This window comes from Herpailurus yagouaroundi, unplaced genomic scaffold (assembly GCF_014898765.1).
Source record: "Herpailurus yagouaroundi ecotype Mexico unplaced genomic scaffold, PumYag 67793, whole genome shotgun sequence".
NCBI classification, from domain to species: domain Eukaryota; kingdom Metazoa; phylum Chordata; class Mammalia; order Carnivora; family Felidae; genus Herpailurus; species Herpailurus yagouaroundi.
Genome location: NW_024420586.1, coordinates 8,315,134 through 8,340,849, shown reverse-complemented (window position 1 = coordinate 8,340,849; position 25,716 = coordinate 8,315,134). Strand labels below are relative to the sequence as shown.

At 40.0% G+C, this 25,716-nt stretch overlaps 1 protein-coding gene across 2 annotated transcripts in view; it reads right to left on the bottom strand.

Moving 5' to 3' along the window:
- The window catches only part of MAGEB3 (MAGE family member B3), a 135,784-nt gene extending 126,271 nt beyond the window's left edge, over positions 1-9,513 (bottom strand). For both annotated transcript variants that reach the window (XM_040468830.1, XM_040468831.1), the window contains exon 1: positions 9,360-9,513. The gene's annotated coding sequence lies outside the window, so the exon portion shown is untranslated. The remainder of the gene's footprint in view (positions 1-9,359) is intronic.
- Positions 9,514-25,716: the final 16,203 nt, after the last annotated feature.

Genomic DNA, 25,716 nt, shown 5'->3' with positions numbered 1-25,716 from the left:
TGAGCCAGGCAACTGATGAATTATCTCATTTGATTCTCCCAACACACCTATGAGCTAGGTTCTATTACTGTCCCCATTTAATATATGAGGAAAGCAAGGCAGAGAGAATTTATAGATATGTATAATATGTAATTTATTCATACATTTGACTACTTGGTCCACTAGAGTTGAATAAAAATCAAAGACATACATTCCAATCACTGCACCAAAGGTCATGCATGGGCCACACCCAAGAAGGGACTTCCCAGATAGCATTCCACTAGGTAACAGTGGCATCCCTTAAGATTGTGCACAGTGACTAGAAAGACTCATGAAGAAAATGCATGAGGGGCGCCTGGGTGGCTTAGTTGGTTAAGCATCCGACTTTGCCTCAGGTCATGATGTCACCGTTCATGGGTTCAAGCCCCGCATTGGGCTCTGTGCGGACAGCTCAGAGCCTGGAACCTGCTTTGGATTCTGTGCTTCCCTCTATCTCTGCCCCTCCCCCACTAGTGCTTGCTCTCTCTCTCTCTCTCTCTCTCTCTCTCTCTCAAAAATAAACATTAAAAATTAAAAAAAAAAGAAAAAGAAAATGTATGAACACACAGACATATTCTCTCCCTCCCTCCCTCTCTCTCCAAATGCTAAACCAGAGAACAAGTTAATATTACATCACTGGGCTGAAAGCTGCTGGAGGATTGGGATGCTAGTGAGATGCAAGGAATTTTTTTTAATGCCAGTAGAAACTCCCATAAAGAATGCTTTTGAAGCAGAAATGAAATGACACGTTCCCACAAAGGCACTGACAAGAACATAAACCAAATGGCTGAGTCACACACTGCAAATTCCAGCTGCAGTTCTGAATCAAAAGTCAGATTTCTAGTACAAAAACCAAAGAAATGTTGGGAAAATATAGGTCTTTTCTGTCACATCCAATGGCAACTTCAATCAGCAGAAATGTCACAATTAGCCATGGAATCGAGTACAGAAGGTTAAATTGTTGCCAAGTGAGCACCCAAGGTCCTTACGGGCACATTTTATAAAGAGAATGCAAACACCGAAAAGAAGCTCAGCGACAGAAAGACAGAGTGGAGACCTGAAGTTACTTATTGACTTGAATAGTCTATACCACAGAGATGACAGGAGATTTACACACCTGCAGGGGAATCAACACATAAGGCTTGCTGTAGTAATAAATATGACTTCAGGACATGGTTTTGCTTCTCATACAGGAAGGACTTTGAAGGCCACCAGAGTACAAACAGGAGGTATCTTTATTCAACTTTTGTCCAGTGTGGGTAAAGATCATTCTGTATGCACTCTCACACTAATGCCAGAGAATTCTGGTCTCCCTGATTTAGCAAAACTTCATAGTTTCATAGATTACTCTATATCAAAGGCCAACAAATATTTTCCTGTAAAGGGACAGAGAGTAAATATTTAAGGCTTTGTGGGACATGTACTATATATACTGCATATTCTGTTTCTTTTTTTAAAACAATCCTTTAAAAATGTAAAAAAAAAACAAAAAAAAAAAAAAAAAAAAACAAAACAACAAACAAACCAAAAACACCTTCTTAGCTCAAGAACCATACAAAAACAGGCTGTTGGCTGGATTGGTCCTTGGGCCATACTTTGCCAGTCCCCTACTAAATAAATCACTGAGAAAGTGGATGTGTGGGTGAGAAACGTACGATGAGGTATGTACATAATTTAATACACACACACTTTCACATACATGTTAGGTACATGAAACTGTTCTTTTTCCCATTAGAAGATAAATTCTTCCTGTGCAAAGACTTCATTACGAGTTCTTTGAATTCTTCCCAACAGCAAGATATGAATTCTACATGCGGCAGATCTCAATAAATATGGACTGACATACTATTATAAAGAAAACAGCCTATGTTAAAAGACCACGGCCAGGGAAAGTCTTTGTTTTCCTTTTGCAATAGAAAAAATGACAGTTTTTCTTTCTATTTAACATCTAGGGATATGTGGCTTTTAATAGGCAAGTCTAAGTGTACCCGATAAAGCTTTTATCATCATCGACATCAATGACATTAGCACTACTATTTTAATGTCATAAATTATGGCTTTCAAAACACTTTCAATACATTATACCGTATCAGTGTCGACATCAGAAATACTGTGCACTTTCAGAGATGAAATTTTCACATTAAGAGAAAAAAGCAAACAAGTGTCAGAAACTCCAGATTTCCCGATGCTAAAAATTAGTTAGAATGACAGCTCAGAATCCACCATTTATACATGAAATGTACTATTTGTCACAATAAAGAATTAGCAAAGAAATAAAAAAAATGTTTTTTCTACATGCGTATCAAGGTATTAATTTGATCAAGAAGAAGGACTAAAGATTTCAGAGGAAGAAATATATATATGACCTAGAGTCTAACTTTCCATTCTATGAATCATTATTTTTGGTCATATCTTGACTACAGAATCCAGTTGGGCTTTTCTGCCTCTGGGCTTAATTTACTTATTTATTATCAGTGCACTGAAGGGCCATGCATTCTCGTCATGCATTTTTTAAAACTATTGCCGAGGCATTTTTCACATTCGGTGCTATAATAAACATTTTATTATTGAACTCCAGTATGTTCTCCTTTCCTCTAAAGATACCTGAAGTTATGTATCACTAAGAATAAAAATACAGTCTTCTTGGTTCAGAAAGTTTTTATTTACTGGAGTTCAAAATGCCAGCATTATGAGATAAGCTATCATACACGATGATGACAACAAAAGTCAATATGCACCGTCTAGTTTGGGCTCCACAATTTTTTTGTGCTATTTTTCACAGTTGGAGCATGCAGTTATCATACACTCTCCTTCAAATCACCATCTCATTCCACTTATGGCTTCAGAGGCAATTTTTAAGGTTGAGAAATGAAAAGGATGGGACACGGTGAAGCAGCAACTTTGTCCCATCGTCACTGTCTCTTCAGGCTGTTCTTGGCCATGCTCTGCTGCCAACTTCACCAGTGAGATTTTTTACCCAGTTCTACACTCCAGAAACCCATCTGGAGAAATCCTTCCTTCCCTCACCAAAAGTAAATGGGAATTATGTTTAGAGCATATACTTACAACCCCTTCGACAAACTAGAAGTTCTCATTTCCTTCCAAAATTACATCTCGACACCCATTCCATGATTTCAAGGTCTTTCATAACTTGATCCTTCTCACTAGCTAAGTTAATGCATCTCTGTGAAGCAACTTGGTAAATCTTGGGAGAGCTTCTAGGTAAAATTCATTTCCAGAGAGTAGTCTCACTATTAACTTGCTGCTAATGGATATACACTAGTTGCGAATCTATGACGAGAGGAATAAAAACAAAGCAGAGTCTTTTCCCAGGGAGTCACTCGTTTACTATATACCAGGTATATCTAGGTATATCCAGGATAAACATCTAGGAGATCATACCGTCTCCTGTCTCTCCTTTTTCGTTCTAAAGGTGGCCCCAGTCAGGGCTTTGGATCCCTCCCAGGAGTGGTGACTTTAGATTCTTCACAGTGAAACATCCGTAAGTTCTGTAATATTTTTCTCACCATGAGAGACAACTACCACATCTTCATTTTCGTTCTCTTTGTTTTCTCTAACCAGGAAAGGGTGAAGAAGGCCTTGCCACATTTATACTAAAATAATCCTTCCACCCTGTTGGCAGGGTCACGTCACTAACACCAAAAGACTCGAGGTTTATTCTTCATTCGCCAACTTGGCTCCTGTGTTTTCCTGAGAACCCTTCTATTCCTGCACTTTTATTCCAATCTTTTAGGGCCTCGCTCCATTTCAGCCCCCATGGAACCTTCTGGTCCAATTATCCGTCACTCCCTAACACCCCCCTCCAAACTTAGTGGCATCAGATAACACTTACTATGCTTGAGATCTCATGGGTCACGAATTTGGGCAGGGACAAGTAGTTTTCATTCCACAGCGACTGGGAGCTTCGCTGGGTGGTCTGAATGGCTAGAGAGGCCAGCAATGGCTCAGTGTAGGCCCTGTGTCTGAGGTCTCTGTTGTGGCTGCTGGCCGTGTTCCCTTGTTCTGCTCCACGTCACACCTGCTGGAGCTGGAATATCTAAGATGGCTTCTTCATTCGCATGTCTGCTGTCTGCACCGGGATGGCTGGAACGCTGAGGCTCATCAAACACCTGTCCACGTAGCCTTTTGCATGTGGTTGTTCGGACTCCTTCGCAACACAAAAGTCTTGGGGTAGTCGGATGGCGGCTAGGTTCCCCCAGAGCGTTAAGAGAGTAGAAAGGCAAGCAAAGTCGTGGCAGAAGGTATTTCCAGTACGTATAACTGACAAAGGCTATTATCTTGAATATACAGTATTTTAAAAGCCACTAGAGATCACTAAGAAAAAGAGAGACAACCCAATAGAAACATGAGTGAGGTAAGTGAATGGGTACTTCACAAACCAGGATTACATAATAGCCAATGAAAATATCAAAGAAATTAAGACTCATGAATCATCAGCGGAATGCAATGGAAACACGATATGTTATCATTAGTCACCCAGCAGAATGGCTAAAATGAAAAAGAATGGTAACACCAAGAGAAGGTGAGGATGCGCAGAAGCTGGAATTCTCAAATACTGCTGTGGATAAACTGACCAGTTTTCCACCGGGCAGAGAAAACGGCCCAGCATCATGTACTAAAGATGAGGATGCACGTTCCCTGTGACCCAGCAGTTTAACTCCTTGAAAATAAAAAACCGCAACTACACATGCCAACGTGGATGACTCTCACAGACATAATGCTGAGCATGAAACAATAAATGCCATAGAATTCCACTTAAATAACACCGAAGAAAACCTTCCAACTATGCTACAGTGTTTAAGAATTCATTAACAGATTGAAAACCTAAGATGAAATACAAGGAAGGAATTGCCATACAGGGCAGGTTAATAGTTATCTTGGAGAGAAAGAAAGACAGTGACAGAGAGAGAAAATGAGGGTGTCCTCATGTGCAGCCATGTTCCACTTTTTGGCCTAAGGAGGTGGTTACGTGGACGTTTGTTTTGGGATCAATCATTGAGCAGCGTGTCCTTGTTTTGTGCACTTTTTGGCGAGTATGCTATAGTCTGTAACTAAAAATATCAAAAATAGAATTTAAAAAATTGTTTTTGTTTTTCTCATGTTGTTTTTGTCTCGATGCTGTGCCATTTCCTTTTTTATTTTCATTGTCTTATGGGTATGGTTCTTCTGGCCAGCTAATTGCAAGGGTCCTTGCGGGCGAGGAGGGAAGGGGCAGCATTCACGTACAGCTGTTTTCACCATGCCGTCATTCTCATCAGCTGCCATAAAGCCAGGCTGCATCCTGAAAATAGGTCTCGCTTCCACGATTCTCCCCGTAGCCTCAACTGCCTGGTTTCTCTGAACTAAATGAATCTGGCAAGCAGCAGGGCCTGGGGAGGGGCGTGGGAGAGAATCCTGCCACCACCTGAACCTCCCTTACTGTACGTTCTACCTTTTATGAAAAAGTAGCTTTTGCCTGTCAGCATGTTTCTTGCCCTCGGTAAGTGTATTTCTTGTCTGTGATTCCGGAGAACTGCAGTATATGCAGCTACACTCCTATCAGAACATCTATCTTATACAAAGAAAGACCCAGTGGTAGATTTTGTCTTGGTTGTTCCCAGCTGAGGCATGTGAAATCCTCACCAAGAGTCCTTCCCCGGCCACTGAGAATGTATTTTCAGTTTTTAAGTGGTTAATTCTGTCACAGAGACAGTTGTTACCTTGCTTTGATAAATTTTCGTCTAAGAACACAATTTATCTGACATCAACTAATTGTGAGCATAAAACAGCCAACCAAATATTCTATTTTCCCTTGCTTTGTATTGACTTGCAGGTTTCTTGTCAAAAAGCTCAATGGAGACATAGAAGAATTACATTTAGATTTGATTTTTTCTTTCTTTACAAAGAAAAACACATTCTTTAGATCCTGGTGATAGAAAAACACCAGGTGCTAAAAAGGAGTGAAGATTAAGATCTTGCTCTGCTTGGAGATTTTCTGGGTGCACATTATTGCCTATTTAGTCTATTCTGGTTCTAGGTGGACCCTAAAACAACAAGAACCTTCCATGTATATGCTGGACTGGTGGTCCATACCACCCCTTTGATTAAAACACTCTAGCGCATAAGAAGAAGCAGCTATTAGAGATGACTATTTCTACAAGAGAATATTTTTCAGAACCAGTGTTTTGTGAGAGAACACCTACGTGCTGGTAGGAGTGCAGGCTTCCTTAACAGGGAAGCTGTGGCACTTCCAAAAATGGTTTTAAAAAACAGTTTCTTTTCAACTTGCCTGTCTGTAGTGATTTTAACCAGTTCCACCAAACCAGGTAATTAAGATGTGATACTCCTCTCTACAGGGACCTCAACTTGTCCCATATATTAGACCACAGTATTAAGAGTATGGGCTCTGGCATCAGAGTAACTGGGCTTAAATCTCAGGTCAGTCATTAACGAGTTGCTTGATGTATGATGAGTTACTTTATCTGTGAACCTCAGGTTCCTCATCCAAAAACCAAAAGAAAACAAACCTATTTTATGGATCACTGACAGTACAGTAACAATGCATGTATGTACATCTTTTACCATGGTGTCTCACACACAGTACGTACTCAATAAGTATTAACTCATGTTATTTTGACTACTATGGCTTTATTACAAGTAACTGATTTATTGTAATGATCGGGTCCATATAACATAGTAAGGGCTATGAAATAACAGCCATGTAACCCAACATGAGTTGCTGGGTGAGAAGAGGGTCAAGGACCCTTGTGAACTAACAGGGCAGCTTGATGCAGTGTCATGGATGTTGGCAAAAGACAGGAGACTCCTGAACCAGAAACAAAGGACTTTGTTACAGCACAGCAGGTGTCACGAGCGTCATATGTGTGTGAGGTCCCCCTGCTCCCTCCCAGGTCTCCTGAGGGCAATGTGGAGCACTGCAGGTGGATTCTGTGTTTGGAGAGGGCAACCCCAGAGGAGGAACCCCAGGCTTAGGAACTTCCAACCTTTTACAGAAGGTTGATAGCAAGCTTGCCCAAACTTTGCCCTGAGGCAGATGGCATCTTTACTATTTTTAAAGGCAAAGGAATCTTCTTCCCTCTTCCCTAGAGGGAGATACCATCTCTATTGTCTAAGACCGTTGGCTACACAAACTACCTTGAAAAGAGAGCCCAGAACAAAATGCACCAATGCACCTAGTGCCTATTCACAAGATGTACAGAAACGTGACAGAAACATGAAGAATTGTCCCCTAAAAAGAGAAAAACAGAGTGGGTTTGGGGAAGAAAAAGGTTTTTAAAAACAGGACAGACCATGAATAAATAGTGTAGGATGAAGTGTTTTTCTTTTAGATCCTTCTTCACTTTTTACTGATACATATTGTATGTGCACAGGAAAACGCATGAATCATAATTAGACAATTCACTCAACTTTCAAAACAGCACAACCACGTCAACAGCACCCAGACTGACAAAAGGCTAATTTCTGGCTCCCAGAAGACTCCCTTGTGCTCTCTTCTAGTCACTGAACCACTTCCCAAGGGTAACCACTAACCACCGATGAGTTTGGCCTATTTTTCAACTTAATTTAAAGGGCACCAAAAAACATATAGTCTTTTGTGACTGGTTTTCTTCCTGACTTGTTTCTTCTACACACTACTTCAGTGGTAAGATTTATCCACACTATTGCCTTGGTTTACTGGAATTGCTATGTGATGTTCCATTATATGACGGCACTACACTTACACATTCTCCTGCGGATGAGCACTTGGACAGGCCCTGGCTTTGGATTGTAACAAATATTGCTATTCCGAACATTCTAGTACATGTCTTTTGGTGAAGACACATTTGCACTTCTCCTGGGTATAAACCTCTAAGGACAATTCTGGGCCTGAAAAGCAGTTTTGAAAGGGTTAAAATACGCTAATGCAAGGTCCTGCGTTAAAATAATAAGTCCTCTTGGTTATTATTTGCCTCCAAAGAGTGCATCTGCATCAGCGTGAAACAACATGCCACTCCACGACCATGATTAAAATAAAAGAGTTTGTAAAAGCCAGTCTAAATGAGACATTCTCATCAGCCTACATACGAAGTCTTAATTAAAATACATTCACATTAAGACTCCAGCACTTTAGGGCTGCTATTCACTTCAAGCAAGGAGGCAGAGATAGGCTTGAGGCGTCTGGAGCGAACATACCCAAAAGTAGAACAGACAAAACAGAAATGAAAGCTAATATGGAACGAAAATACCTGTGACAGAAAGTCCCAGTCATGCTAGAAGAGAAGCCTAAGAAGAAATTGGTATGAATATATTCCATATACTTGGAATACTCAATTGGCTATGTAAGCAAATAAAATTGTGTGAAAAGAGTGAATTTACTGCTTAGGTTCACTGAGCCAAAGGAAAATAGCAGGTGGAGGCATTAATCCACTGAAGCAATTCCCCCCCAATACAAGATTCTATCTGCCAGAATATTAAAAAATAACAACAACAGGAAGTTTAAGAATTGTAGCCAAATCCAGCACTGTACAGAGACACAAAAGGCAAACGAGAAAGTCATAAGGGATAGAAACCAGGCCAGGTCTCTAAGGTAACTTTTCAAAAAAAAAAAAAAAGAAAAAAACATGAACTACACACATTATAGGAAAAATGCAAGATACTAACATTTGAGGACACAAGTAATGCCACTTGCAAAATACACTGAAAAGTTCTACAAAGACATTCTATAGTTATACCAGCTATGAGGAGACTCACGTCTCCTTCCCCCCTCCAAAAAAAGGAGAGAAAACTGGTAAGAGTTCATGAAATATCTAGAACAAATGGATCATACTGATGAAATTGACCAGGGAATGCAAGGAATCTATCTATTCAGGTATTTTCTTTTTTAAGTTTTAATGTCTCCTCACTGCCTCATCACATTTCTGTTTCTTTTTTGCAAAGACATGGGAGGAAATTTTAAAAATATATACAGAAAAGAAATAATTTAAGCACAACAAAGTTCAGTCACCATGGGCAGCAGTGAGAAGGCTCCTCCCAGATGGGGGAGGCTTGTTCAAGCATATACATGAGCTGCTGTGGAGGACAGAGAGACCACACATGACCGTTCCCTCTGCAGCATGGGAACAATTACAGTAGTCCACCGTCATCCATGGGGGACTGCCAGGGGGTGCCTGAAACCATGGATAGTACCAAGCCCTGTATATACTTTGTTTTTTTCCTTCCCATATATACCTAGGATACAGTTTAATTTATAAATTAGGCATAGGAGATTAGCAACTGATAATAGAACAATTATAACATAATGTAATAAAATATCTGAATGTAATGAAGCGTACTATACTCACCTTTCTTATTGTCCCGATGTGAGATGATACGACACCTATGTGGTGAGATGAAGTGAGCCGAATGACACAGGCATCGTGACATTAGGCTACTACTGACCTTCGCACAACTCATCAGAAGGAGGATCACTTGCTTCAGGACCATGCTTGACCCCGGGCACCTACAACAGCAAGAAGAGAACCGCAGATAAGGGGGAGACTACTGTACTGCATCAGGGAGTGGGGCATTCTTCAGGGTAGTCTCACCGAGAACTCTTAAAGAATCACGGGCTTTAATTTTTTAATTTGTATGTAAATTATAGCTACCAAAAGTGCTTTAAGTTTGCTCTAAAGTAATGGTTTTCAAAGTGTGGTTCCCAGACCCACAGTATTGGCATCACCATTGGAATTTGTTAGAAATGCAAATAAATTATTGGTTGGGGCCCAGCAGAGTTTTAGTAAGACCTCCAAGTGATTCTGATTCCGGCTAAAATTTGAGAATCACTGCTCTAAAGCATTTAAAAATTCAGAAGAATGAGTAAAAGCACAAGCATCCATTCACCAATAACCCCATCTCTGAATGTAAACTTGTTGTGGAGGAGAACCTAAAGCTTTTTCTAGGATTTACATCCACATCTTTTTCAGTCATGTCAACCTAAAACTGTCAGGAGGCAATAATTAAGCAAAGCATTTATGTGGGATCAAAATTGCCATTTGGGGTACACAGATTTGGGCAGCAACTCACTAGGTGTCCCAGTAGGTAGCAAAAGCCCAGGATTTTTCAAGACAAAAAGGGAATGTTTGTTTATATTGGTTACAAAGAATTTTGCTTGCTGGCAGCAGAAAACTAATCTTGGCTAAACATAACCGGTTGCTAAGGCTATCACTAAGCAAATGTCTTTTACTGTAGCAAGTTGCAGGTGTCTGTGCAGAGTCCTTGGAGTATTTGTGGTTTGGCTCATTGAAAAGTTCATGGATCCACCTGGTGAGGACACGCATAAGGCCCAGCTCCATTTTAAAACCCTTGACCTAAGTGACCCCATTTCATTTCACCTTTCACACTCTTGGTATCTCTGGTTGGCCCCACCTTTCCTTTCATTCTGCTAGATATAGGGTCTCATAAACGGTAAAACTCTTTAAGGTTCAGAGTCTTGTTCTTGGAATATCAGAAGTCTAATTCTAGCATAAAGTAAAGATGATAACTCAGAGAGAGTTATCTTTGACTCAAGCGTAGATTAGACTGTGTAGGCTGAAGGCAGAGCAGAGCCACGGGGGAAGGGGTAAGAGTTCATAGGCTAGTGAGACATGAAAAAGGGTCCTGAGCCCTCATCTCCCACCCCAGCTCCCAACCAAGCCCCTGACTCAGGGGGAGTAGTGTGGAGAAGCTCCTGGTGTTGTGGTGGGGGTTAGGCGGGTGTGCGGGAGCAAAAGAGTTATCTCCATTCTTGGTCTATTCATTGGGCTTATGACAGTTTCATAGGATTCCCTGTGCCATTCTGTGGTACTGTGACAGAACAGCCCACGCTCTTGAGCGGAGTCTAGAAGCTGATTTTCCTAGAGTGGGGTAAGAGGTCAGAATGTTCCCCATGTGCAGGACAGTGGCACAGACAAGGCATGAAGAGGGCATCACTGTCAGAAATGAGGCAAGACGCACAGACCTAAGACACCTGGAACATATAAAGCCCAGGGAAAGTGTGTGGTCACTTACTGTGGTAAGAATACTTGACCTGAGATATATTCTTGTAACAACGTGATCTGGCAATCCCACTTTTGGGTATTTATCCAAAAGAAAGGACATCAGGATCTCAGAGACAGCTACACTCCTGTGTTCATTATAGCACTATTCACAAGAGCCAAGATAACTTAGATTATGATTATCAATGTGATTATGAGTGGACAACTTTGGAATATTAAAGACCTGGACAAAAAGAAAATGTGATATGAACATACAATAGAATATACTCAGCCTTGAAAAATATGGAAATTCTGCAATGTTTCCAAGAATATGGATGGTCCTTGAGGACATTATGCTAAGGGAAATAAGCCAGTCACAGAAAGACAAATACTATGTAATTCCCCTTACATGGGCTATCTAAGTAGTTGAATTCATAGACTCACAGAGTGGAATGGTCATTGCCAGGAGCTGAGAGGAGGGGGATATCAGAGTAGAAGAACACTTTAAATCTGGTAAGATAAATTCCTCCCTGATTTTTTCCCCCAACTATCCTTTGGCCACTATGTTTCCAACTATGCACACGAACATGAAATTCAGTTTGTCATGCATTATTAAATATCTTAAGATTATTGTCTGGTATTGAGTCCATGAATTAATTTGATACATTTCTGATGTATGTCGGAAGATTATTTTTTAACTGACATGTTATATTAGTTTCAGGTGTACAACATAATGATTGGATAGCTGTATATATTGTGAAATGCTCACCACGATAAGTCGACTTAACGTCCATCACCACACAGAGTTACAATGTTTTCCTGTGATGAGAACTTTTAAGATCTACTCTTCTAGCAACTTCCAAATATACAATACGGTACTATGAACTAGAGTCACCATGCCATGCATTATATTCCCAGGACTTATTTAAAAGTGGAACTTTATACCTTTTGACAACCTTCACCCATTTCTCCCACCCTCCACCCTCCCTGCCTGTGGCAGCCACCAATCTATTCTCTGTACAATTTGATACATTTTTAACATTCACTCTCAAATCCATCATCACAGTACAACTCTTAGATTTTCTTTTATGGCCTTCAGTATTCTTTCCTAAAATAGATCTTTCTTACACTTCTTCTTAAGCATATTAATGGGAGGTTTTTTTCTTTTTATTTTAGGGAGAACGCATGAGACTGGGGGAGAGGGGCAGAGGGAGAGACAGAATCTTAACCAGGCTCCATGCTCATCGTGGAACTCAAGCCGGGGCTTGATCTCACAATTGAGACATCATGACCTGAGCTGAAATCAAGAGTCAGATGCTTAACTGACTGAGGCACTCAGGCACCCCCATAAGAGATTTTTAAAAATCATCCTCGTTGCTACTGTGAGTGGGGTATTCTTTTTTATAGAGATTTCTGTTGTTCATCCAGGAAATATTTATTGATGGGTGGTACGGGTCCCTTGCATTTTAAAGTGGTTATTTCTGATGCACAGCAAAGCTTTAAGGATTTAGGTATTGTTACTGTACATGTGGCCACCTTTATGGGTTTCCTGATTAGTTTTATAATTTTTGTGGTTGGTTCTCTTGGATTCATATTGTCTGCAAATTACAATTTTTTAAATTTTCCTAATATTTTTTATGACTTCTTACATTTTAATGTCCTATTACACTGGCTAGGCTTTCCAGAACACTGTCGTAGACATAATGAGCATTCTTGTCTTCTTCCTACCAATAATGAGAATGTTGCTCAAGTTTCCTTATTAACTATGATGTTCACTATACATTTCTGGTAGGTGCTCTCAAGTTAAGAAATTTATAATAATAGGATTGTTAAGAGTTTTTATTAGGAAAAGTTTTGGGGATGTGGCAGCCACCCAATTTAAAGATTCTGGGATGAATCTTTAATATTCTTACACTTTAGTATTTCTTGCACAAAAATTGTATTGAGCACTTCCACATTTATTTCCATGAGATTAGCTTAGAAGGTTTTATAAGATTTGGATATCAGGGTTGTGCTAGCCTGGTAGAATGCATGGAAGAAGCCTTCCATCATTTTTTATGCTCTCAAAAATTTAAGTAGAAAAAAAATACTTTCTGTTCTTGAGTTTTGTAGAACTGACCCACGAAACTAAGTGGGCCCGTTACCTTTAGAAGGGTGGTTATTCATATGACTTTCTTAGTATTTTACAGCCATGTATCCGTTCTGTCTCCTTGTCTTCTTCAGTCAGGTGTTGGTAATTTACATTTTTTCTAGGAAATGATCCATTTTATCAGAAAGGAGCAGGAAGCTTAGCTTAGAATCCCCATGATTTCCAGTATCATTAATAATTTTTCAGATACCTGGGTGGCTGAGTCAGTTAAGCATCCGAGTCTTGGGTTTGGCTCAGTCCATGGTCTCAGGGTTTGATTCAAGCCCCATGTAAGGGCTCCATATTAGTGCAAAACCTGCTTGGGATTCTTTCTTCCTCTCTATCTGCCCTTCCTTCCCCCTCCCCTGCACGAGGGCACTCTCTTTCTTGAAATAAATGGATAAACTTAAAAAAAAAAAAAACCAGAATTTTTCTGGGCCTGAAAAACTTTAGAGTGTTTTACTCTCAGACCTAAGTAACTTATATTTTTTCTTTGTCCATCTCACATTTTTCCTTGGTCTGTTTATGAGGGCCAGAAGTTTGCCAGGTTCTGCTCCATGCCTTTCTCCAGCCACAGTTCACTCTGTAACCATCAATACCCTCCTCAACTGTTTGGCGTTGCCTTTACTCTTCTTGCTCTTGCTCCTCTATCAGTCAATGTTTCAGAAATTCCTCCACATTTCGGACCACTTTTGTCCGTCTTGTTTTCCCCCCAGCACTGGATACCAGTGTTCCTCAAACTCTAAGGTGCATACAAGCACCCGAGGATCTTGTTAAAATGCAGATTCTGACTGAGAGGAGCAGGGTGGGCCTGAGATTCTGCATTTCTAACAATTCCCAGATGCTGCTGCTGCTGGCCCGTGGACCACACTGTGAGCAGCCAGGCTGTAGCCCTTGCTGAGGGAAGCGAAAGAAGCCTTGAAGGTTTCCTGGTGCAACTGTCTCAATTAAGAATTTAAAAAACATATTCACAGGGGTTAAAAGCCACCTTTTAGGCCCTGGCAGATAGAGTCAGTGAAATGAATGCATACCCCATTCAGATGTAAGGACTTCTCAGTTCAACCATGCACTATACATCTCAGCACAGGGAACAGTTTTGTTCAGCCAGTACTTCCAAAGAAAACAGCAAGTTTGGTCTTTGTGTCTCTACCCTGGCAAAGTCAAGAGGTCAGCCCCATGCGGAAGCGACAGTCTAGCTGGTGCTTTTTGAAAAGACCTAAGACTACCGTCGCCGCCCTCCAGGCTCTTCACCATTCTCACAGTGAATCCTGCGCCCCAGCCCCCCTCCCCCATCGCCAAAAAATCTCTCAATTTATTTCTACACTACTGTACCATGACTGCACCACCACATAATGTGTACATGCTCCCATGCCCAGCAAATAGTAGGGGCCAAATATTTGTTGAAAATGTAAGGGTGAATTGAAAAAATGAAATTCCCCTTATTGCCAAAAGGCAAAGAGACCTCTTTCCCCTCTCCCTTACCAGGAGGAACCTAGAATTTGTGAATCCTTCCTCTAACTCTTTGGTATGTATGCAAATCTTTGCAAAAGCTAGGTAAGCCCATTGTTAGCTCTGCAACTCAGGAGTGTTTTTCTTAAGGGTCTGAGGACCATCTCTTTGAAATGTAAACATTAAGGAAGACAGAGCCCCTCTATTTTTCTGTCACCTGGGGAATCTAGCCTAGCTGCCTTTCTCTGAGCGGTAAACTATTTGCTTATAGAGATTAAGAAAAAATTTCCTATTCTTCCGGATAAAAGCAATTAGCAAAAACACGGCTGCCTCAATTACCAGGTGAACTTGGATGAACTATGAAAGAATGCATTGCAAGGGTGCTGTCAAGTCCTCTTACAAGAAGACAAGTGGCCACTCATGTGGAGAACATGTACCAAATGAATTTTAACTACGTGGCTTTATAAAAAGGGTGGGATGTCTTTTTGTCTATTTTTATCTGATTTCCTACAACACACATTGTCATCTGCTTTAATGCTTTTTCAATAAATCTGTTTCTTTCTTTTCTACATCTTGTGGAGAGGATTTTGGGGGTTGGCACATTTGTAACTTTACACAAAAGTAAAAAAAAAAAAGAAGAAAAGAAAGGAGGGGAAACAAAAATAAACCAGAATACAAAGTCAACAAAGGAAAGAAGAAAGGGAGGAAGGAAGAAGGGGGCATCTACATACAAAAAAAAATTTTAATCTATACGCAAACCTCATACGCTTTACAAAAAACAACTCAAAATGGGTTATAGACCTAAATGTAAAACTCAAAACTATAAAACTCCTAGAAGATAACACAAGAGAAAATATAGGTGACCTCAGGTATGGTGATGATTTTTTAGATACAACACCAAAAGCATTATCCCATGAAAGAAATCAGTGATGTGCTGGAGTTCATTAAAATTAAAAACTTCTCCACTGTGAAACATAATGTCGAGAGAATAAGAAGACAAAGCACAGACTGGGGGAAATATTTATAAAAGACAGAACTAAGAAAGCGCTTTTCTCTGAAATATATAAAGAACTTAAAACTCAACAATAAAAAAAAACCCAAAAAACAAATTTAAAAATGGTCCAAAGACCTGAACAGGCATCTCACCAAAGAAGGTACACAGATGGAAAACAAGCATATGAAAAAAACCACTAAGCACATGAAAAGATGTTCAAGGTGATGTGCCATTAGGGAAGTGCAAATTAAAGCAATGAGATACTACTACACACCTATCAGAAAGGCCAAAGTCCAGAACACTGACAACACCGAAGGCTGGTGAAGATGTAGAAATACACACTTTTACCATACGATCCAATAGTCATTCTCCTTGGTACTTACCCAAAAACACGTCTATACAAAAACCTGCACGTGACTATCGATAGCAGCTTTATTCCTAACCATTAAAACTTGGAGGCAACCAAGATGGCCTTCAGTAGGTGAATGAATAAATAAACAAACTGCAGTATATCCAGGCAATAGAATCCTACTCTGTGCTACAAAGAAGTGAGCTCTCCAGCCATGTAAAGACATGGAGAAACCTAAATGCATATTGTTAAGTGAAAGAAGCCAATCTGACAAGGCTACATTCTGTGTGATTCCAACTATATGACATTCTGCAAAAGGCAAAACTATGGAGACAGCAAAGAGATCAGTGGTTACCAGGGACTGTGGTGGCAGGGAAGGGATGAACACGCAAAGAGGATTTTTATGGCAGTGAAACTATCCTTTATGATTCTGCAAAGGTGAATACATTACACATTTGTTAAAACTCCTAGTATGTATGACACCAAGAGTGAACCCTAGTGTAAACTATGAACTTTGGGTGATTATGATGTGTCAGTGTAGGTTCGTAGATTTTAACTATTTTAATGTACTGCACAAGAATAACCATAAACTTTCCTTTTCTCTTTTTCTGACATCCAATAGGAATGTAACAGCCTAATGTCTATATATAATATTTACCTTGATTTCTTCATTAAGAGATAGAGCATGTATGCTCTGTATGTTTCGTGGATTTCCAGTAAAATGCTCTAAAAAGAAATGTATTATAAGCTGAAAGAACCTTTCATGTGAGGGAATATTTTGATGTTCAGAATACAAGTCCCATAGAGAATTCTGTAATTTGAGGAGTTTGAGAGGGAAGTAGAAAGAATGACCAATGCTTCAAAAATTCAAAAAAAATATCCAATTTTTTTCTAACTGGTAAGTAGCAATATTTTTGTTATTATATTAAGTGTTAAATTCCCAATCGTGTCTTCAATGTTTTCCACAGATTTATCTCTTAGGGGTAGAAAGGAAACTCTTCTCTTGCTCTTACAAGATAAATGGTCATCCATACTTAACGCCTTCTTTTGAAAGTACTGGGAAGAAAACACCTACTGTTCTCTCTACATCACACTTGGTCCTCTCCATTGGATCAGAAAATCTGATTAGAGAGATTCCAGATAAAGATTACAGTTCCAATGTGGCCATCCCACTTGGTCTTCCTAGGAATGTGCATGCTCATAAGCTAACACACTGGTCCTCAAAACCAAGGCGTATCCCTTTCTGTCACTTTTTTTCGCCCATCCTTCATGCCATGTGGGGTTTTACAATTTTAACTAACTAGATATTTGTTTACTGCCTTTCCCTGCCCACCAAGAACGTGAGCTCCCTGAAGGCAAAGATTGTGTCATTCTTATTGACTGTTTACCACAGACACAAGCAGAATTCTTTTTTCGTATAATACGGACACAGTACATATCTGTTGGGTGCTGAATATAATCTTCCTATTTTATGCTTAGTTAACCGCACTTTTGGCTCTCCCTTAAATATTCTCTCGGTTTTCCCATTGTCACGCCTTTGTTACACTATTTCTTCATGTAAGGCTCTTTCCCTTTAATTCCCACCTTTGGTCTCATTCCTTTGCTTTTGAAATCTTATTGATCCTTCCAGGTCTATTTCCTTCCTACATACCCTCAGTGATCCCGCCCCTGAGAAACTCAACGAAGTATCATCTACTCCTGTAAATACTCCTAACACTTTTTTCTCACGTATTTCTGAGGGACTTTATCATGTTTCACCTTACATTTTATTCAATCACATGCATGCTTTCTCCCTTCCGTTTCATTACAATGTTGCTGAGGATGAGCAGCATTTTTAGTTATCTTTTAGTTATCTTCCTATCTCCAACGGCATCTGGAACCTAGTGGATGCTTTATAACTATCTGTTTTATTGGCACTGCCTGCCTAACTCTATTATTTAAACTTAATGAATCCATGAACATAACTGGATACCTAAATCATAATTCGATCTACTTACATTACTAAACAATATGTACTGATTTTTACAAATTAATTACAATACTTATATATTTAGCAATGTATAAAGTGGGACTTCTAGCACAGTAAATGCAGGTTCAGTTGTCAAGTAAGGAAGGTGTCTATCAATTTTGTTATGACCACACAGAAGCTGTGCTGTTACCCTAATTTGAAGAATCTACATATGCAGGTTAACCCCTCCACAGTCCTGACAGCGTTAACATGTTCCATCTTTTTTTAATTTCAAAAACCTAAAAAGAGATGTATTATCTAAGGTTAAAATGTGAAAGAATTATGAAGGAAAATACTTTGTCATTTATGAGAACTTGGACTCTATAAGACATCTGGGTAAATATAAAAATGTTACCTTCACAGGTACCTGGGTGGCTCAGTCGGCTGAGTGTCTGGCTTGATTTTGGCTCAGGTCATGATCTCACAGTTCATGGGTTCAAGCCCCAGGTCGGGCTCTGTCTGAGACAGGGTGGAGCTTGCTTGGAATTCTCTCTCTCCTTCTCTCTACCCCTCCCCCACTTGTGTACTTTCTCTCTCTCTCGCTCTCACAAAAATAAACATTAAAAATGTTACTTTCAAAAGCTATAAGAAGATGAAGATTCCTAATTGCCAGTGATTTTATTTTATGAGCAGCACCCAATAATGGAAGGAGAGTCTTTGTCCTGCTGGAAGCCTGGGACATCTGATGTACTATTCCCTGTCAGGGAGGGGTTGGCATCTCCCCCTCAGGTAGCTATGTTTTCACCGACACGGTAAAACTGTTCGGAGAATGGGCTATGCTTATAAAATCCTTCTGTGGTCTTACTGTTTGGTCCTTTTTGACAATTACACCCAATTGTTCAATGTTAAGTCAACTCAAAATGTCAAAAATACAATGAATACTTGTGCACATGCCTTTCTACTTAGATATGAGCTATTTATTTCCACTGAGAACTATTCATCAATAAATGATCGAGATGATTTAATTTAAGTGGGTATATCATAAAATTTCAAGTGCATTTAGGATCTGTGCAATGTTTGAGGCTGCTCTTTGTGAAAACTAATACCCTACAAGTTAGTAAAGTGACATTGGTCTAAGCTGTCTGCATGTTCTTCTACTCACCTTTTACTACTTATAAATAGGAATCTATTTTCTCTTTTAAGGCTGGCACATATTTTAAGCTTCATCTTTTGACTTTCATTAAAGGCAGTTTGTCTTCGGTATCACATAATAACATTTGTATACCCAGCTCCTATTGTGTTGTTTGAGGATACTTGATTCAACAAAGCTTTGCTGTTCTCAGTTTTATTTTGTCTTGTCAGGAAACATAAGACATACTAAAATTAAAATAACTCATAAAAGGTGGAGAGGGTTACTCAGTGCAAAGGATTAGTTTGGGTACAGGGGGAACCACAAGAGATAGGGAAATAACCTCAGGTTAGCAACAGTGGAGGTGTCACCACCACTAGCCTAGGAAACAAGGAACAAGTTGCTAAAACCAAGAACATGAGAACGGAGTATAGAGGAGGGTACCTCAAGAAGATAATCTGAGGGACAGAGCCAATGCAAAGCAACACCGTAAGAAAGGAACTTGAGGAATAAATACGCTGTTCTCTTTCTCTTTTTCCCCTTCAGCCTCCCAGAGCTCTGATAGCTCAAATCCAATGAGGGGACAGATGGTAGAGGAGCCCCACTGATGTGGTCTATAGGAATACTATGGCAAGGAGCAGGGAAAAGAAGAGACGAGAACATACCTAGAGAGGAAAATAGCAAAAATCCAATATGGACCCTGTTCTATATGGTACACAGTGAACATCACATGTCCCTGACTTTTTAACTTTACTTACAGTCAAAGCCCCAATGAAATGTATTACTATGATAGGTAAGTACCATGTTTTTCATCCCTTGACCAACAACTTTTGTCAACGAGTTAGCATAATTTGGTAGTTTAATTATTGCCACCTGTGTTCATTTGTTGCTAGGTACGAATTACCTAAGAATTTCTGTTGAGGATTTTTAGTCCTCCTTGGGTCCACAGCTGTTAGAGAATTTTGGTTTTCACATTAGTACTGGACTTTCATCTTTTTTTTTTTAACGTGGGCTCAACTGAATCTTGAATTCCAAGTCAAAGTCAACAACACAGCCTGGGAACTAAAATCTTTAACACCCATCTGTCTAACTTTTTCACCTATAATATTTCCTCTGTGTCAATTCATGCCCACAAAACTGAATAGAAGATTAGCACTCGCTCTTGTGGATCACTGGAGGAACACAATGACACCCAGCAATCTGTGCAATACTCTTATATTTTTAACACCACGTTGACTGTGCATGGAGCCTTTTATGACTTGCTTTCCCTCATTTCCTGGCAGCAATCTCCTTATAACCTCTTCCTTTTGGCCAAAAAATAGAAGAAAGTGCCAATGTGATCATCATGCCAGCATCGGTCAAGGCTCTGCTGCCAAACAGCTTCTTCATTTGAATTAATGAAAATATTGTCAGCTGTGTCAACCATGGGGGATTCTCAGCCCTGAGACGACACAGCCCAAGGCTGGAAGACAATGACCCAAAACCACTTTTTTTTTTTTTTTAATTAAAAAAAATTTTTTTTTCAACATTTATTTATTTTTGGGACAGAAAGAGACAGAGCATGAACAGGGGAGGGGCAGAGAGAGAGGGAGACACAGAATCGGAAACAGGCTCCAGGCTCCGAGCCATCAGCCCAGAGCCTGACGCCGGGCTCGAACTCACGGACCGCGAGATCGTGACCTGGCTGAAGTCGGACGCTTAACCGACTGCGCCACCCAGGTGCCCCCCAAAACCACTTTCAAGGGTGTGTCACTGAAGAGCAACCTTCCTTAGGAAAAGGACAGCGTTTGCTTCCTCGTACCCTTCAGGGGCCTGGACGGGGTGGAGGCGGGGAGTTTTTTCTGATCAGTTTATTATAAAGTAACACTCTCCAAAGACGGGCAAGATGCACTTGAATGCATCAAGTGCATTCACTTAAAGCAGTTTACACTTTCACTTAATGCGGTTTACATTAAAGGACCATCTAATATGTGCCAGGCTTTGTGCTAGGTGTTAGTGAAAACAAGACAAACGTCACACCGCTAATACGGAAACCAATGCATAAAAAGACAAATACACACAAACGACTGGTGCTTGTGGAGCTCTGAAGAGGGAAAATAGAATCTCCACTGGAGGCAGAAGACTTGTTTGGGCTGGATACTGAACAATGAATAAATATGGCATGATTCTACAGATGGAGAAGAGAGGAGAGGAACTTCCAAGCAGAAGGAATAACTACTACAAAGCCTACAATTACTAACAGAGTCAAGACAGTACAAACATCATAAACCCAGTACCTTCAGTAGGGAATGAATTGCCATGAATATATAGGAATATATTGAGAACACAAACTAAATCCCATTTTCTATAAATTCTCAGTGTCTAGCACACAGTAGGCATTTAATAAATGTTAAAATGAACGAGTGGTCATTAGTGCCTTGTAAAAAAAATGTTTCTTTTATTTCTCTTAAGATTTAAGCATGCCATCAATTTTGAAGTGACCAGTAGACTATGCAATCTTTACTGAGTTGGACTAAATAAGAAGTATGACGGTTAATGGACAGTGAGGGAATACTGAAGAAACCTAAGTAAGGATTTTTTGATGTGAGAGTCTCACATCTCTTGACTCTAGACATTTGGGATTAGGAACATCAAGTAACATTTAGATCCCTATATATTTTATATTCAACCATCTCTTTCATATTGATCCATGAGTGTTCTATGGGGCCAGGGAGAGCTCACTCAGGGCTACCCTGAGTTCTCTCTGCTCCGCCTGAGGCCAGCAAAGGAAGAGACCATGAGAGTCCCTTAGGAACTGTGCCTGAGCTGCACTGGCCTTAGCAGAGAGTCTGCTGCACATCTGAAGAATATGCCCAGTATCTCTTGATATGTGCAAGCTTCCACCATCGAAACACGAGTGTGTGCACATACAATGTTATATTAGGTGACTGCTTCTTCCTCTTGAAAAAGATGCCTTTTGGAACCATAGAGGCTAAAGCTTAAGAGAAGGGCTAACGCTTCTCCACCTGACACAAACCTACCTTCCCGGCTGACAGCACCATCAATAAAACCTAAGACTCCCTTACAAAGGGAAAGAGGAGTGGCATATACAAAAAGAATATGCTGTCAGCAATGCACTCTCTGAGAAAAGCAACAAGCTTGGTATGTTTTAGAGACTGAGTAATGAGAAGGCCACAGGAGCAAAATGAAGAGAGAACTGTTGGAAGAATGTTCAATAATGCATTTGCTCAGATCCACAGATTGGAAACTCTCAGACACTATGGTGCGAATTAAAGACATTCCAAGCAAAGTAAATTAATTATTAACAACATCAAGGCAGTACAGGAATCATAAGATTAGCAACTTCAATTTTAAAGTAAAAAATTACAAATAAACCGTATCCATAATGTAAGGAGAAGAAGTTGTAATTTCATAGCTCCTACAATGCCGCCCTACTGAGCACCCAAATTCCTCCAAATTGTCCTCCCACTTTCCTCCAAAAATCAAAACCACTTCGCTGTTGTTGCTTCTAAATCATAGGTTTGTGGGGAATAAGGGTGGCTCAGTCAGTTAAGCAACCAACTTTGGCTCCAGTCACGATCTCACGGTTTGTAGGTTTGAGCCCCATGTCAAGCTCTGTGCTGACAACTCAGAGCCTAGAGCCTGCTTTGTATTCTCTCTCTTTCTCTCTTTCTCTCTTTCTCTCTTTCTCTCTCTCTCTCTCTCTCTGCCCCTCCCCTGCTTGTGCTCTCTCGTACTCTCTCTCTCTCTCTCTCTCAAAAATAAAAAATAAACATTAAAAAATTAAATCATAAGGTTTTAACAGTAACTTTTCTATTTGAAAGTTCAGAGAAAACTCTTTATTTGGACATAAAGTCCTTTCTCATCTGATAGCCTAAAAAAGAGAGCACATAAGAACTCAGTTTATCACAGAAACAATTCAGCAACATGAAGTGGTTTGAAAAGAATTTTAAGAATTACAGTACGGGTTCTACAGGCACTAAGGGAGGGGAATGGGGCATCCCAATGGGAAGTGGAACCAAAAAGGAGTGCATCAACTGCTCAAGATTTTGCCTGAAGCAGAAAGAGAAGAAATAACTATCTTGGCTTCCTCCCTTATATTATCCCCCAATCACTTCTCGGTGCCTTCTACTGGCTGTCCCGAACCAGAAGCCAGAGGGCAAGGAGTCCTGAGGGAGTAGTGTGCAGAAGTAAGTTGCCTAGAATGCAGATAAGAGGAGGGAAAGAGCAAGGGTTGGATCTGAACAAACAAGCAAATGACCAGAGGAGGGAAACTACAGTGGTTTTAATGCATGTTCATAAATTCTTTGGCACTCTTGCTACAAAGAGTGGGATCTAATTCCCCTCTTCTTGAATATGGCTGGCCTAGTGCCTTGCTTCTCAGGAAGAGAATGCAGTTACAAAGTGACTAAATGAATTCATAAAATATACACCTTCACCTTGTTCATTCCACCTTGTCCCTTCTCCTTCTCTCCCCTTTCCCCCGTACATATTCTCTCTGTTCATCTTGGAACCCAGGTTCTTTGAGGTATAATCCAACAGAGTGAATTTAATACAGGGAAGCCATTTCAAACAGTACTTTGTTAAACGGCTAAAAAGTTAAATACAGGTTAGACAGTCCATCTGGGGAGCAGCAACAGCCAAGCAGAGATGAGGAAAGGCCCCACGGAAGTAGTCTCATCATAGCCCCAGGCGACATTCCAGCTGACAGCAAGCACTGAGGGCCAGATAAATGAAGGGACAGACCTTTAGATGACTCCAACCTCAGCCTTCAAGCCACCCCTGCTGATGCCACATGGAGCAGAAACATGCTATCCCCACCGAGTCCTGCCCAAACTGCAGCTCCATGAGCAAAATAAATATTACCATTGTTTAAACTACTAACCGTTGTGGTGGGCCATCCCCCAGCACTAGATAACCCCAACAAACATGCCAATGGCTCGCACATCATTCTCATTTTCTCATTTCTGCTTCAGCTAACATTTGAAGGTTTCAGTCAGAGCCAACCACACTCAAATTTTATGGCCGTTTTAGATATTTATTGGCCAGTGTTACTGGCAGTAAAAACAATTTTTCAATTCATTAATTCTGATTATACGTCCAAAGGAAGAGTGATTGTTCGTGGACTTATTTATTCCTCCATTTAGAAACATTTCCACAGGAAGGTGTTGACAGAGCCTAGACTCCTCATAAGAAATATAAGGCTCTGAAACTTTAATTACACACAAGAAATTCAAGTTAATTTACAATTATTTACTATGAACCTGAAATAAAGGCCAATTCAATAACTAAAGGAATACTTATCTGAAGGGTATTGTTGCATAAAAGATTGATTTGATAATTGTTCGTGGCATTTATTTTGTATGCCAACCTTTTACGGTCATGGGGAAAAGGGAGATGGATGAGGAGAGGAGACAGGGAACAGAGTGGAAGAACCAGAAAGAAGTAAAGAGGAGGGGGGAGTGACAAGTGAGGGCAAAGGAGAGAGAGAAGCAGGATAGTGAAGAATAATTCGAAGACAGATCTACTTTCCAAGCATGCTGACTCAATGGCCCTCTCACACAATGGAGATGTCTTGTCAATGAAAGAGAAGAAAACAAACCTAACTGGTACATTTCTCAAGATGTTTTTGAAGACAAAAGACTCGGGGTAGTTTGCTGAAAAACAGCAGATTGAGGGAGGGGACCAGACTGTACCACTAACAAGTCACAAGACAGTGAGGTCACTTGCTGTCTTTGTGACTTAACTTCTGCATGCACAAAATGCAGATTGTTTCTAAAGTTCCTATGCTACAGCACTGAATTCTAAGATTCTAATATTTACAGGAACTTTCCTCTTGCCTGAAATGACTCTATATTCTGATGCTATGCTTAATCCTAGAGCAAAAGAAATGTGAGACTGAGAAAAGTGATATCTAACAGTATGTCCCATCCTGACCAGTTCCCACACACCTCATGGTGAGTTCTACAGAGCAGTGACGCTGACAATGATTCTATTGCATTTGCTTTGGTTGGTACTCACGTAAGTAGCAAAGGAAAGCTGCCTTCCGTGTTTTTGTCCCGAATATTTAAAAACATAAGACAAATGAAGAACGTAATTAACCACACCCTGCTTCTATCCTGTAACATTCTCACGTTTACCTATGAATAAAAATCAGTGAAATTATCTCCTACAGTTTGGAATGCTCTGAAAGGAGTTTCTTGTCTTGACACAGACCTGCTGCACAAATGGAAGGAAACACCAGGAAGATGTCTCATAAACCATGTTCATTCTTCTCTATGTTAAAGAATGAAAGAAAGGAAACTAGAATTGAATCACTTCTGGGCACTATTTTCTTCTAGTGTCCCACTGTTCCTAAGAAGTATTTTACCATTATCATCTTTCCTTTATATGTACTGAGTCTTTTTTCCTTCAGCTGATTTTAGGGTTTTTTACTTTATCCTTTATTTTGAGCACACTATGATGTGTCTAACTCTGGCTTTATTTTCATTCATCTTGTTTGGGATTTACTGAACTTTCTGAAATTTGTAGGTTGATATTTACTTTTCAAATTTGGAAAATTTGAAGCCACTTTTCATATATTTTACCTGCCCTGCGTGTCCTTGTCTTCTTCTCAAGATCCAACTACATATATGTTAGTATATTTAATATTGTTCCTACTCACTGATGTTCTATTTTTTCTCATGATGCAGGACTTTGAATCGTTTTTT